The following is a 13,832-nucleotide window of genomic DNA, read 5'->3' on the forward strand; positions in this document are numbered from 1 at the left end:
CTTTTAAACAGCTTTTATTATTTTATTATTATTTTTTTTCTCTATTTTTATGTATTTCTTTTTTAATGCTTTTTTAAATGCTTTTTTTGTAGCACTTTGAGGCCTTTTTGGTGAAAAGTGCAGTATAAATTAAATGAATTATTATTATTATTATTATTTCAAGTGCATATTATATAATTATCCTATTTTAAGAGTAAAAATACTCATTCCATTGGCAAACTATCTAATTTACCTGCTCAAATTAAGGGTGAATACACTTAATTTAAGAAATGTTTACTTATTTCTAGATTGTTTCTGCAGTGTTATTACATTGATATTAATCTTTGTCATCAAAATATCCATATTTTTTAATCTTACAAAGGTAATAAGGTCTGGTCCTGGATTAGAATAACACTATTAGCTGGAAATATGGAGGATTTCCCTGGGATCCCTATAAAGGGTTAAAGCAGAAAGCGTTAATTAATTGGATTATTTAAACACTTGCATTAAAATAAACACTTTCATAAATTGACCGTAAATATTTCCCTTTTTTCCCCTTCCTTTTGTCCAGGGAGGCTGCCCCGTTAATCCTGTATGTAAATCCCAGCCAATGGATGCTGCTGTTGAGCTGGGCTGGGATTAGCAGGAGACGAATGAGTTTCAATTTTACTGGATTACAGAACAAAGAAAAAGGGGAAAGGGACACCCTGCTCTCTGAAAGGGCATAAACTACAAACCCAGAAAATAAAACAGAATAAAAACATCTCGGTTTGCAGGAGTCACCGGCCTGTTAGCGGAGGGATGCGGATTACGCTGTTTTAGCGGACATTGCTGGATGGGAATTGCGGCTGTTTCTGATGGATTAAAACGGGGAATAAACCGGGATTGACAGCAGCAACAAGGCTATTTAATCGCTAATTAAGGTGAGATTTTAACACTCTTTCATAATTAATCCCGGTATATCGGTGTAGTTTTTTTAGTGTAGGTTGTTTTGTGTTTAGATAAAGCGGTGGAAATGTGCGGATTATAAACTCATTTCTGGGGGAGGAGATGAAAGGCTCGCGCTAGCATGCAGGCTAACCTCTGGAAGCTAGCTGCTTAGTTAGCTTAGCTTCGTTAATTTGACCCTTAAACGGCTGATAAAGGCCGACAGGAATAACTGCGACAGAGTTCAAACTCTAACAGCAGAGGATTTTATTTGAACGGCGCCATTAAAGTTCTATAGCGGGTTTATTAAAGGTTTATTAGCCTGTCATGATCTAATGCTAACTCTGACACGAAGGTTACCAGCTAACAACAAAGCCAGCTGGCTGCAGAGGGCTGAGCGAGAGGAAAGGTTAAAGTTAGAAGAGTTTAACTGTTTTAATCTGTTATAGAAAGCTGCCATCACTCACTGGTGCTGGGAAAACTTTACTGAGTTTACAGCTCTAAGATTAAAATCTAACATCTTCCCATAAATAATATATTTGCATGTCATCTCAAGGGTCTGTACTGGTCACCAGATCATCCAGTCAGATTGATTCAAAGTTTTCCATCTAAGGAAAACCAGCTGATTGCATCGACTCATTGACTCTTCAGCAATCCCTCACACTAAGCATGCTTGTAGCGACAGTGGAGAGGAAAAACTCCCTTTGAACAGGAAGAAACCTCCAGCAGAACCAGGCTCAGTGTGAGCGGCCATCTGCTGAGGCCCACTGGGGTTCAAGGAGACAGAAGCAGACATAGAAAAAGAAGCATAGATACAAAAGGCAACTGTCAACCAGCTCCACAGGCGGCCCCGTCCAGGAAACACACAGCCAGGCAGACGAGCTCCGAGCCAGCTCCCATGTCAGAGGATGAAGAGAGCACATCCAGTGCTTGAGCTAAAAACCTGGTAGCACCTTCTGATGGTGCTGTTGTCTTTAGGAAAAACAAGTGATGCATAGCCTCCGCAACCATCAAATCTGTCTCTGTGCGTGACCACGCCCCCCGCGCAGAGGTTCTGCAACCGTCGTCACGCATGTCAAAAAAATCCTGACTATGCGTCGGACAGTCATAAACCCACGCAGACCCCAAGCGGAATTGCGCGGACAAAAAGCAGCTGTGATTGGCGCGCCATTTTTAAAAACCGAGGAACAATAGACAACTACGATGAAAGATGAATTGGTCTTTTTGCCAACTCCATTAACAGAACCTGTTTCTCTTTAATGTCTAGCAACTCTAGGTCTATCTCCAAGACTATGATATCTTGCAGACACACCATTGTTGTTTTGGAAGATAAACACTCCTAGCAGCTAGCACCGCCGAAGTTCTCGTGACCATCCGCCAAAGTTCTCTAATAGGAATGAAACTGCTGTGCGTCCCTAGAAATTCCAGACCGATGGTGCAGTAGCATACCACCAAAACCGGTTCACGCCCAGAACCAAGCGACATTTGATGGATGTGGTTGCAGAAGTCTAATCTGCCCTTCAGGCCTCCGTACATGGGTGGTGTGCACTAACCACTGCGCCACCAAAGCACGCCCCTTGAATGAATGTTTGAGAACAAAAATGGCGCCCAAGTTTAATTCCAGAGCTGATTACTAGCCATTTTTCCATCTGTTGTCGATAAAAACGAAAAATCGATAAAGAACTTGATAGCTATGGCATTGCACCAACAAAAACACAATTCTGTGTTTTTCTGTGTTTTTCTGCGGTTTATTCACGTCAGAGATCACGCACACAGGATACCGTACATCCACAACCATTGTTTTTAATGGAAAGGTGGTCGAATAATATATATAGAAATATATATAGACATATTAAATATTACAGTAACTAAATATATAAATATATTCAATTCACTTCAATTCAGTTTATTTATATAGCGCCAAATTCACAACACTTTCCAGTTCACCAGATCATCCAGTCAGATTGATTCAAAGTTTTCTATCTAAGGAAAACCAGCTGATTGCATCGACTCATTGACTCTTCAGCAATCCCTCCCACTGAGCATGCTTGTAGCGACAGTGGAGAGGAAAACTCCCTTTGAACAGGAAGAAACCTCCAGCAGAACCAGGCTCAGTGTGAGCGGCCATCTGCTGAGGCCCACTGGGATATATAAATAATCCGTGTATCATTCGTTCTTTCTATTTTCAATTGTCAATCAAAAAACAAAAAATAAAAAATTGACTGGTTATTTTGTTTTTTGTTTTTTATGGTTAAACCAAAAACGAAAAAAGGATTTGTTTTTCATATATCAATTCTAAGCTCAGATCTAGAATACGAAATGGAAAAACGGACAGCAACGCAGAGTTTGATTTTAATATTTAATCGGTACAGTTTACGTGACCCGGAAGTTTGGTGGAGCTTTAGCTAAAAAAAACAATTGGCTTACCCCCATAGATATCCATAATAAAGGCTTTATTATGGATATCTATGCTTACCCCCACCACGTTCGATCAAGCTGCACCAGATAAGGCAGTCGGACCTATCAGCCATGGACAGTTACGCTCGAGGATCCAAGCGTGTGACTCTTAAGGAGGAGGACATGACAACGGAGAAAATCAGCAGGATTTTCCAGGTATAACTTTTTTCTTGAAACTTTTCTGTGCACTGTACTTTTAACTAGCAACAACAAACAGCGTTCTAGCGTCGCCATGGTAGCCACTTCATCACCCCACTGCCTCGCAAAGAGCTATTTCCGGGTCACGTAAACTGTACCGATTAAATATTAAAATCAAATTCTGCGTTTTTCCATTTCGTATTCTTGATCTGAGCTTAGAATTGATATATGAAAAACAAATCCTTTTTTCGTTTTTGGTTTAACCATAAAAAACAAAAAACAAAATAACCAGTCAATTTTTTATTTTTTGTTTTTTGATTGACAATTGAAAATAGAAAGAACGAATGATACACGGATTATAAATATATCTGTATTAGGTATATGTAATATGTTTTCTTTGAATAAGGGTCCATTAGAACTCCCCCCACCCAACATAAAATGGTTTGACCTGGGGGGACGTCAGACGTATCCGGAGTGTTTATTGCAAAGTTCCTCCTGTCTTTATTCCAGTGTAGGATTTCTATTGTCATAAAGCTGAGCTTAATGCTTCATTTACATTCTGCTTTTTCACTACGGCTGCCCACAAGCAGGTGAAGCAACAGATTACCAGACTTTCTTCTTTCTTTCTTCTACTCTGATAAAAAAAAAAGGCTCAGATCTAATGCATCTCTAAAGTCCCGTTGATATATATATTTTCTTTTCAAAGCATTTTTCTCCATGATTCTTTTTCCAGCCAGCAGCTCCTCCAGAAACCATGCCGGGTGGTTGATAGACATAAAGCTTTACTGCGGGCCACCTATTACATCACTATTTATTTCCCTGAACTCCTGCTGCTTCTGTCAGATGAGCTCTGCTGCTTCACTTGCATGTCTTCCTTCTGCTGCCAGAGCCTTAAACAACTGCTGTGACACACAAAAAGCGTCATATGTTTTCATATTGACTTATGAGGATTCTGAGCATGATTAGAGACGGCCCCTTCTAAAGCGAATAAAACATTGGCAATGAATTTATTCTCTTAATGTTTGTGTTTATAGTAGGGATGCACGATATAATCGGCCCCCTATCGGTATCGGCCTTAAAACTGAATATCGGACATCGGCCACCCAACCGATATTTAACCCGATATTTGATCAGCTTCTGAGTTTCTAAAGTCTAAAAACAAAAAAAAACTACTTCTTCTTACTCAAAAACTTCTTTTTTACAGACTTAAAAACTTTTAAAGATGAGGGAAAAAATATTGATCCATTAAAATATCCCAATATCTTCATATGCTGATATATTGCCATTTAAAAACACCATATCAATCTCTTTTACTAATGAAATATTGCTATATGTCATCGTTATGCTACGAAATCCCCCGAAAATTCACCAAATGTTGCCATATTTTTATATGTTGATATATTGACGCGGTATCGATCTATTTTACTAACAAAATATCACAAGAATTTGCAAAATATCACGAGAGTTTGTAACAGAACGATGAAATTTCACAAGATTTTGAAAGTAAAATAGATCGATACCGCGTTTTTAAAAATCTATTTGATATCAGCATATGAAAATATATTTGAGTATATTATTTTTCAAAGTGTCAGAAATGGATAACAAAACTGCTATTTTCAATGACTACTTATTTTTGTTATCGGCTACTTGAGTTTTAAAATATCGGCATATCGGATATCGGCCAAAATCCCAATATCGTGCATCCCTAGTTTATAGTCCTATAAAGTGCACATGCAATTCCATACAGGAAGGTCGGGATTTGATCCTGCAGCCTTCAAGCTGCAAAGCAGCAGCAAAGCTATAGAAATAAAAAAGCATGGAGCCCAGATGTGTGGAATCACTTCTACTGATGGATTTTTCAGGTTGAAGAAAAAAAAAAAAAGATATGGAAAGAAATCTGGATATCTGTTATCCCATTGTTCCCTCATTCCTTAGTCGTGTCCTTCCCTTCTCCGTTTCCTTTTCTTCATTGATCCAAGGATTCTTTCTTGTTTCCTTTCCTCCCCATCTCTGTCCCCTGCAGCGGAGGTACCACAGCCTCCACCGGGGTGAACATCCAATCAACAACAAATAGGAATAAATAATGCATCTGTCCTTTGCATCATACCTGAGCGTCCGGAGGAATAATCAATGGATCATTATTTATACCTTAAACTAATACGTTCACAGTGATTTAATGAATTTAGAGTTAATCAGTAAAAACTTTTGCGACCAGTCTGGGAGCGGCCATTTTTGTCCAAATCTAGTAGCCCCTCCCTCCTGCCATCTTCCAGCAGTGACGTCACGGTGTGGTAAGCCTAGCGCCATTCTCCCCGCTTTACAAGCTAAATCAATGGGAACTACTAGACACATCTGCAATCAACAACAATTATTGAAGATTTCCAGAGGACTTCACCATTGAAATTCACCAGAGCTATAGTGAAACTGACAATGCCCACGTGCATGGCAGCTGGATGCTGGAATACATCGGGTAAAAGTGAAAAAAAAGAGTTATTCCACCTTTCTGATTCCTGATCCTCGACGGACGGGTTGGTCGTTGGATCGCCAACTTGAAGAGGGAGGATTTGCCATCGAACTTCTGGCCAGAGAAAAAACCCGTAATATGTAGCCAACATTTGGAAGAAGAATGTTTTCTAGATGACTTGGATAATAGCGCGTTGTGACAAACACCAGATACAGCACTGGGACTTGATCAACAGCCGATACCGCACCGTGACAATGTCACTAACCAGTAGGTGGCAGTAGTGTTCTTTGACAAACATGGATGCCTCCAGTAAAACACATTCACATGAAAATTACTCTGAATTAAAAACACTGATCATTTATTGAACGGGATGGAATCATTTCAGATTTAAAGAACTTTCAGAAGTTTGGATTCTGAATGGATCCAGATGTTTCCTTTAAGATGAAGCAGGGTGTGTTGTTGGATCAGAACCCCGTTCTTGCTCTTTCTCATGTGGTCCTCCAGTATCTTTGGAGGGTAATGGACCCACCGGAGGACCAACTCTGATAGATTGCCTGTCCGGCCAGAAGCTGCCCCTGTGGAGTGGAGGTCGCCCCCAAAGGATGTGCAGATTATTTAGCAATCAGTTTCTGAGAACTTGGTGATCTTTTTAGCTCACAGAGCACAGCTCATCACCTTCTTTGTTTTATTCTCTGCTATTGGGAGTATTTGTGGCAAATTATTGCAGAGCAGTGTGTTATTCTGCCACACAAAAGGAAAATTATACGCACATAAGAATATCTGAGGTTAAATGTTTGGGGTTATGCACTTTATACATAAAGCATAACTGCTTATTAATCAGTAAAGACAACCTTACCTTATCTTCTATCCAACAGGAATCTGCAAATGATCACTGATGTTTTCACTTTAGTCATAGTAGTGTTTAAGGTTCCCATTTTTTAATCTCTTTAAATGAATGCTTGTTTTTTTCATGAAAAGTTTTGACTGTGAGGTATTTTTCCTTGGTTTTCCTTTACTGAGATTAAAAATCTTGTCATGAGAGAAGACAAAAGCCTGTGATGTCAGACTAGCACAAGCTGAGGGATTATTCTGTTAGTCATGAAAAGCTGGTTATTAGCCTGAACGCTGCTAGACCTGGATGAAGATAAAGCTGTTTTTGTTTCCTTCTCTCTTTGAAAATGAACCGTTTTTCCCTTTTAAGGGGGGGGGGGGGGGGGGTAGTGACAGATTTACCTCAGCCTGCTCTGTACATCCTCCATAGTCCCATTTAACTCGGCTGACAGGGTTCCTGGTGTTGGCAGAGTAAATGTGTTTAGATCAGATTCAGTTTATGGGGTTTTTGGTCGAAGGTAAACCTGCTAACTCCGTGTGAAAGGTTAAGTATTACAATTAAAAGCAAACTCTTAAATGACGGAGACCTTCAGGGCATCTATGAAGTCGCTGGCATTTTCCTCACTCCCTTTCTGACCTTCAGTTTGGATCAGTTCTGTTTTTTTTTACTCATTTTAAACAGACATATATCACATCTTTATTGTTTCATGCAAAACATTTCTAAAGCCGGGCGTACACTGTACGATTTTTTCAATCGTTGCACGAAGCTCCAGCCGCCGATGAAGCTTAAAAACAGCGTGTAAATGAGAACACGGGAGACGCGGTCTGTTACTCCCATTACTCTCAGCTTATCTATTGAACAAAGCAGCTCATCTAACTGTCAATACAGCCCCATTTATAGTTCAGCTATTTACTGTACATTTTATTAATATTCCATCACAGGCACAAACATCAACATAAGCTTTCCTTAAGCCAGAAATAATCCCATGCCATCATACTTTGACTCAATCCTCTCAGGTAACGTGAACCTTTAATTCACTGCACTTTATATGCATATTTAATCACACAGTGACATATTTCATGGGCAGGTATCTTACAGTCATAGTAAACTGGCGAAACTACCTTAGAATTCACATCACTTTAGATCAGTGAATGCATGAAATCACAGTTAAACCTTCAACCACCGTGTTTAGAACACTAATTCTATTCAGTTTATTTCTATAGCTCCAATTCACATCATGTCATCTCAGGTCACTTTCCAGTTCACCAGATCATCCAGTCAGATTGATTCAAAGTTTTCTATCTAAGGAAAACCAGCTGATTGCATCGACTCATTGACTCTTCAGCAATCCCTCACACTAAGCATGCTTGTAGCGACAGTGGAGAGGAAAAACTCCCTTTGGACAGGAAGAAACCTCCAGCAGAACCAGGCTCAGTGTGAGCGGCCATCTGCTGAGGCCCACTGGATAAACCATGGAGCCTGATAACAGTATATTACTCTCATACCATGGAATATATATATATATATATATATATATATATTAGTGCTGTCAATCGATTAAATTTTTTAATCGCATCAATGCCTGAGTTAACTCGCGATTAATCGCATTTTAATCGCACATTTTTTTCCTGATTGAAAATCATTTAAATACTCTCGATGACATACAAAAAAATACATACAGGCTAGGTTTGTGCCAATGTTCTTTTTTTAAAATGAAAACAGGTCACAGATACTGATTTATGCCATAGAAACATATGGCAAGAAGATGGGGAGGCATGTAGCAAAAAATAACAAATATGTAGGCAAAAAAAAGGCCCTGAAAACAGGCTGATGTAAAAGACAGTCTTTACAGTTAATACAGTCTTTTGAACAAAGACAAGCATTTTACCCTACTGCTATAAAATGTAGTACAGTTAACATTAGATGTTAATTAACCAAGGTAATAATGAACAATTTTCAATCAATACATCAAAATCAATAGACCGACATCACTAGATGAAGGTAGTCTATGCTCTCTAGAAAGTTACTTTTCAGCCTCTTAACAAAAATGAGAACACACACACAACACACACACACAGACACACCCACCCACACACACACACACACACACACCGACACACACACACACACACACGATACCGACCTGTGGCGTACACAGACGGCAAGAGGGCTGCTACGAGATTCCATTTCACCTCAGTAATCAGTTTTCTCAGCGTATTTCAGGTTGCTACTAGTTACCAGACACTCAACTTGTTTGTTGGTGGTGGGGCTTAAAGAAAAGGCACTAGCGTCACCCAGTGTATGAGCGTCTTTTTCCCTTGAGGAGCTCCGCTCTAGAAGCCTATGAGAAATGCATAGACTGGGGGAAAATAGCCCCGCCTTCCCGCAGGCTGCAGCGGGATGTACTTGGAAAAATTGTACCATAAAACCACATAGCGTTAATCTCACGTTAAAAAAATTATCGCCGTTAAAATGGCCTCGCGTTAACGCATTAATAACGCGATAATTTTGACAGCACTAATATATATATATATATATATATATATATATATATATATATATATATATATATATATATATATATATATATATATATATATATATATATATCCCAACTTCCTTTACAAGCGGTGACTGTTAGTAATTCAGTTGTTGCACCTATGTAACCCAGTGTTATCCACTGCTACAGTGCGCTAACTAACTCGCAACACGACATGTTGGCTACTTCCTGTAGCCGCTGCTGGCTCTGAAACACAACAAAACTCCACTATCTTTCACACATTTACCAGTACCAAATAGATAATAATGAAAACGTACTTTGTTAACATAAATTTTAAGAATATTCTCACCTGAAAAACAGCATGTAAATGAGCAGATGGGAGACGTGTCTGCTCATTTACAACGGTCTGTCAGTTTTACAGGAAGAACTCCATTTCAATCACTTCCCCCCCACCATGCTTCTGGGTTTTCATCTGAGAGGAAGAAGAAGAAGAAGGGGCTAACGTTAGCCCTGGCAGCTGCAGACGGGCTAACGTTAGCCCTGGCCGCTGCAGATGGACTAACGTTAGCCCTGGCAGCTGCAGACGGGCTAACGTTAGCCCTGGCCGCTGCAGATGGGCTAACGTTAGCCCTGGCTGCTGCAGATGGGCTAACTTTAGCCCTGGCTGCTGCAGACGGGCTAACTTTAGCCCTGGCTGCTGCAGACGGGCTAACTTTAGCCCTGGCCGCTGCAGACGGGCTAACGTTAGCCCTGGCCGCTGCAGATGGGCTAACGTTAGCCCTGGCCGCTGCAGATGGGCTAACTTTAGCCCTGGCTGCTGCAGACGGGCTAACGTTAGCCCTGGCCGCTGCAGACAGGCTAACGTTAGCCCTGGCCGCTGCAGATGGGCTAACGTTAGCCCTGGCCGCTGCAGATGGGCTAACGTTAGCCCTGGCCGCTGCAGATGGGCTAACTTTAGCCCTGGCTGCTGCAGACGGGCTAACTTTAGCCCTGGCCGCTGCAGACGGGCTAACGTTAGCCCTGGCCGCTGCAGATGGGCTAACGTTAGCCCTGGCCGCTGCAGATGGGCTAACTTTAGCCCTGGCTGCTGCAGACGGGCTAACTTTAGCCCTGGCCGCTGCAGACGGGCTAACGTTAGCCCTGGCCGCTGCAAATGGGTTAACGTTAGCCCTGGCCGCTGCAGATGGGCTAACTTTAGCCCTGTCTGCTGCAGATGGACTAACGTTAGCCCTGGCCGCTGCAGATGGACTAACGTTAGCCCTGGCCGCTGCAGATGGGCTAACTTTAGCCCTGGCTGCTGCAGACGGGCTAACTTTAGCCCTGGCCGCTGCAGACGGGCTAACGTTAGCCCTGGCCGCTGCAGATGGGCTAACGTTAGCCCTGGCCGCTGCAGATGGGCTAACTTTAGCCCTGGCTGCTGCGGACGGGCTAACTTTACCCCTGGCCGCTGCAGACGGGCTAACGTTAGCCCTGGCCCCTGCAGACGGGTTAACGTTAGCCCTGGCCGCTGCAGACGGGCTAAAGTTAGCCCTGGCAACTGCAGACGGCTAACTTTAGCACGAAGAAGACATTTCACTGTTCATCCAGGAAGTGTTTTCAATTTAAAATGTCTGGAATAGTGTTTAGTTTGAGGTTTTACACAGTAGCCCAACAAAACCTAGGTTGCACACCTGTAGGTTTTTGAAAGCTGAAACCTGAGCCCACCGTCTCTGTTTAAGGTTGTTTTTGGCTTTCTGAACATAGATTGCTTGCTTTTTTTGGTTTTCCTCAGATAGCCATGTTTCTTCTATAGATAAATGCTAGTGAATGATATTTGCATGGCCGCCACCTTCAGAGCTGCTGAGATCAAAGACAGTGAGAAACCTTCGGTTGGATCCAATAAAACACGATCGTCCTCCCATCCTGAAGCGTTCCAGCTGCTGCTGCCTGGCTATCTCCACCGCTCTCCTCCTAGATGCTTCCTCTGCCTCTCTAAATATGAAAGAAAGAAAGCAGGCCATCTATTTTGAGGCCATTATAATTTTGGTGGGAGGGAGGGGGTCTAATGTTTGCTGTGGCCTGAGGGAAGGCAGATTTAGATGGACTTGGCACGCTCAGACTGGTGTGCAGCCGAATCCCACCACGCCTACCCTCCTCTCCTCGCCTCCATTGAGTCAGAGGTTGGGGTTTGCCAGAGGCTAGTATAATGGTTCCCAGTGTCTGGAGAGATTAAAGGCCAGAGCTGCATTGTTCAAATGCCCCGAGATTAGTTTCCAGGGAGACGGGTTTCAGCGCCCAGCAGTTTTTTTTAATGCTTCATGACTGTTTGCCCCTTCCCTTTTATTTGCATGGTTCAGCTTGAATGTTTTTAATGAAGTGATGTTCCTGCCTCGTCTTAACCGCGGCTGAACTTCAAACAGAAACTTGAAAGAGTCGTCTTGTCCATCCTAAGTCAATATTTCTTCCTGCACCATCTGTCAAGGAGAGAGAATCCAGTGCAAAGGGTATCATATGACATCCTCTGAGCGCTCTTATCATCTTTAACTGACAATGGCAGCTTTTTGATGGATTTGCCTTTTAGATATATTCCAGAAATACGACTCCAGGGATACAAGCGTCTGTCAGATAGATGGATGGATGGATTACCGTGATCTTTTTTTATTCTTTTACTTTTGCCATCATGCTCCCTAGAGGGTGGGCTTAGACGAGAGCAATGCGGTGAAGTCGTAAAGATGAAATGTGAGAAGTTAGACCTAACAGGGTTTACAGGCATTAGAAAGGAGACGGCGGCGGCGGTGGCGGCGGCGCTGCGTTCCGGCGTATGAAGTAAAGGAGGCAGCAGGCCGGGCCTTAAGGCTTTCTAACAATAGTTTGTCTGGAAGAAAAAGTTCATGCGAACATGTAGCTTTGAAAAACGTGTTTCTGATCCCCCTTAAGGCTGCATCTTTACATCCATCTATCTCTAATCATGAACGCAGCCGTGACAGTGGCCCTTTATGTGTACTTGTGCTTTCTGGTGTGTTCGTGAAACGTCATCAGCCTCAGCCCTAGCACTGTTCCAATTCACAAGAACAGCATACCGAGAACGGACAAAGCCCCCTGATGTTGTTCTAGCCCCTCCCTCTTTACCCAGCATGCATCAGAGCAGGCTTATCCATTCTCCAGACTGACAGCTGTCCCAGCATGCACTGCGGCAGCAGCAGCTTCCAGGTCAGCGCTCACAGAGCTCAGAGTATTAAGTTAAAAGTTCTCTTTTCTGTTGCCGTTGTTCAATAAAGTACGTTTTAAGATCATTAGAGGCGAGAATATTATACTTTAAGCGTCACTATATGGAACATTTACTGATTTAATGCGTAATTTTTCAAATAATTTCCAAATTTGAGAGGACCGTGGAAACCAAAGGACCTCAGAGGGTAACGGCAGCCAGGGCTAACGTTAGCCCGTCCGCAACTGCCAGGGCTAACGTTAGCCCGTCTGCAACTGCCAGGGCTAACATTAGCCCGTCTGCAGCAGCCAGGGCTAACGTTAGCACATCTGCAGCAGACAGGGCTAACGTTACCACATCTGCAGCAGACAGGGCTAACGTTAGCCCGTCTGCAGCAGCCAGGGTTAACTTTAGCACGTCTGCAGCAGCCAGGGCTAACGTTAGCACGTCTACAGCAGCCAGGGCTAACGTTAGCCCGTGTGCAGCAGCCAGGGCTAATGTTAGGCCGTCTGCAGCAGCCAGGGTTAACTTTAGCACGTCTGCAGCAGCCAGGGCTAACGTTAGGCCGTCTGCAGCAGCCAGGGCTAACGTTAGCCCGTGTGCAGCAGCCAGGGCTAACGTTAGGCCGTCTGCAGCAGCCAGGGCTAACGTTAGCCCGTGTGCAGCAGCCAGGGCTAACGTTAGGCCGTCTGCAGCAGCCAGGGCTAACGTTAGCCCGTCTGCAGCGGCCAGGGCTAACGTTAGCCCGTCTGCAGGGGCCAGGGCTAACGTTAGCACGTCTACAGCAGCCAGGGAAAACTTTAGCCCGTCTGCAGCAGCCAGGGCTAACGTTAGCCCGTCTGCAGCGGCCAGGGCTAACGTTAGGCGGTCTGCAGCAGCCAGGGCTAACGTTAGCACGTCTACAGCAGCCAGGGATAACTTTAGCCCGTCTGCAGCAGCCAGGGCTAACGTTAGCCCGTCTGCAGCGGCCAGGGCTAACATTAGGCCGTCTGCAGCGGCCAGGGCTAACGTTAGCCCGTCTGCAGCAGCCAGGGCTAACGTTAGGCCGTCTGCAGCAGCCCTCTCTCTGCATAGCCGTGTATGAAGGACCGCTGGCTCTGATGGTGATTTGATTGTTTTATTTGGCAAAATGTTCATTTGATTTGTGTTTATCTGACTGTTTTCATTCTTATTGCCCCAATAAATGAAAAAAGTCAGAATTTATTATTATCAAGAGACTATTAATAACAGGAGGTGAAATGCAGCCCCAGACGAGCTTTGGATGTGGTGATGTCATCAGTACGCTTCTGTTCTAATTGACCCAGATCTATGCTCCATGCTCCCGTTCTCCCAGAGTCCAGACTTTCCTGGG

At 43.2% G+C, this 13,832-nt stretch overlaps 1 protein-coding gene across 2 annotated transcripts in view; it reads left to right on the top strand.

Moving 5' to 3' along the window:
• The first annotated feature begins 629 nt into the window (after positions 1 to 629).
• gtf2ird1 (GTF2I repeat domain containing 1) overlaps positions 630 to 13,832 on the top strand; it is a 77,950-nt gene continuing 64,747 nt past the window's right edge. For both annotated transcript variants that reach the window (XR_005282347.1, XM_038303710.1), the window contains exon 1: positions 630 to 902. The gene's annotated coding sequence lies outside the window, so the exon portion shown is untranslated. The remainder of the gene's footprint in view (positions 903 to 13,832) is intronic.

This window comes from Cyprinodon tularosa, unplaced genomic scaffold (assembly GCF_016077235.1).
Source record: "Cyprinodon tularosa strain WSP-4 unplaced genomic scaffold, ASM1607723v1 ctg518, whole genome shotgun sequence".
Classification (NCBI taxonomy): domain Eukaryota; kingdom Metazoa; phylum Chordata; class Actinopteri; order Cyprinodontiformes; family Cyprinodontidae; genus Cyprinodon; species Cyprinodon tularosa.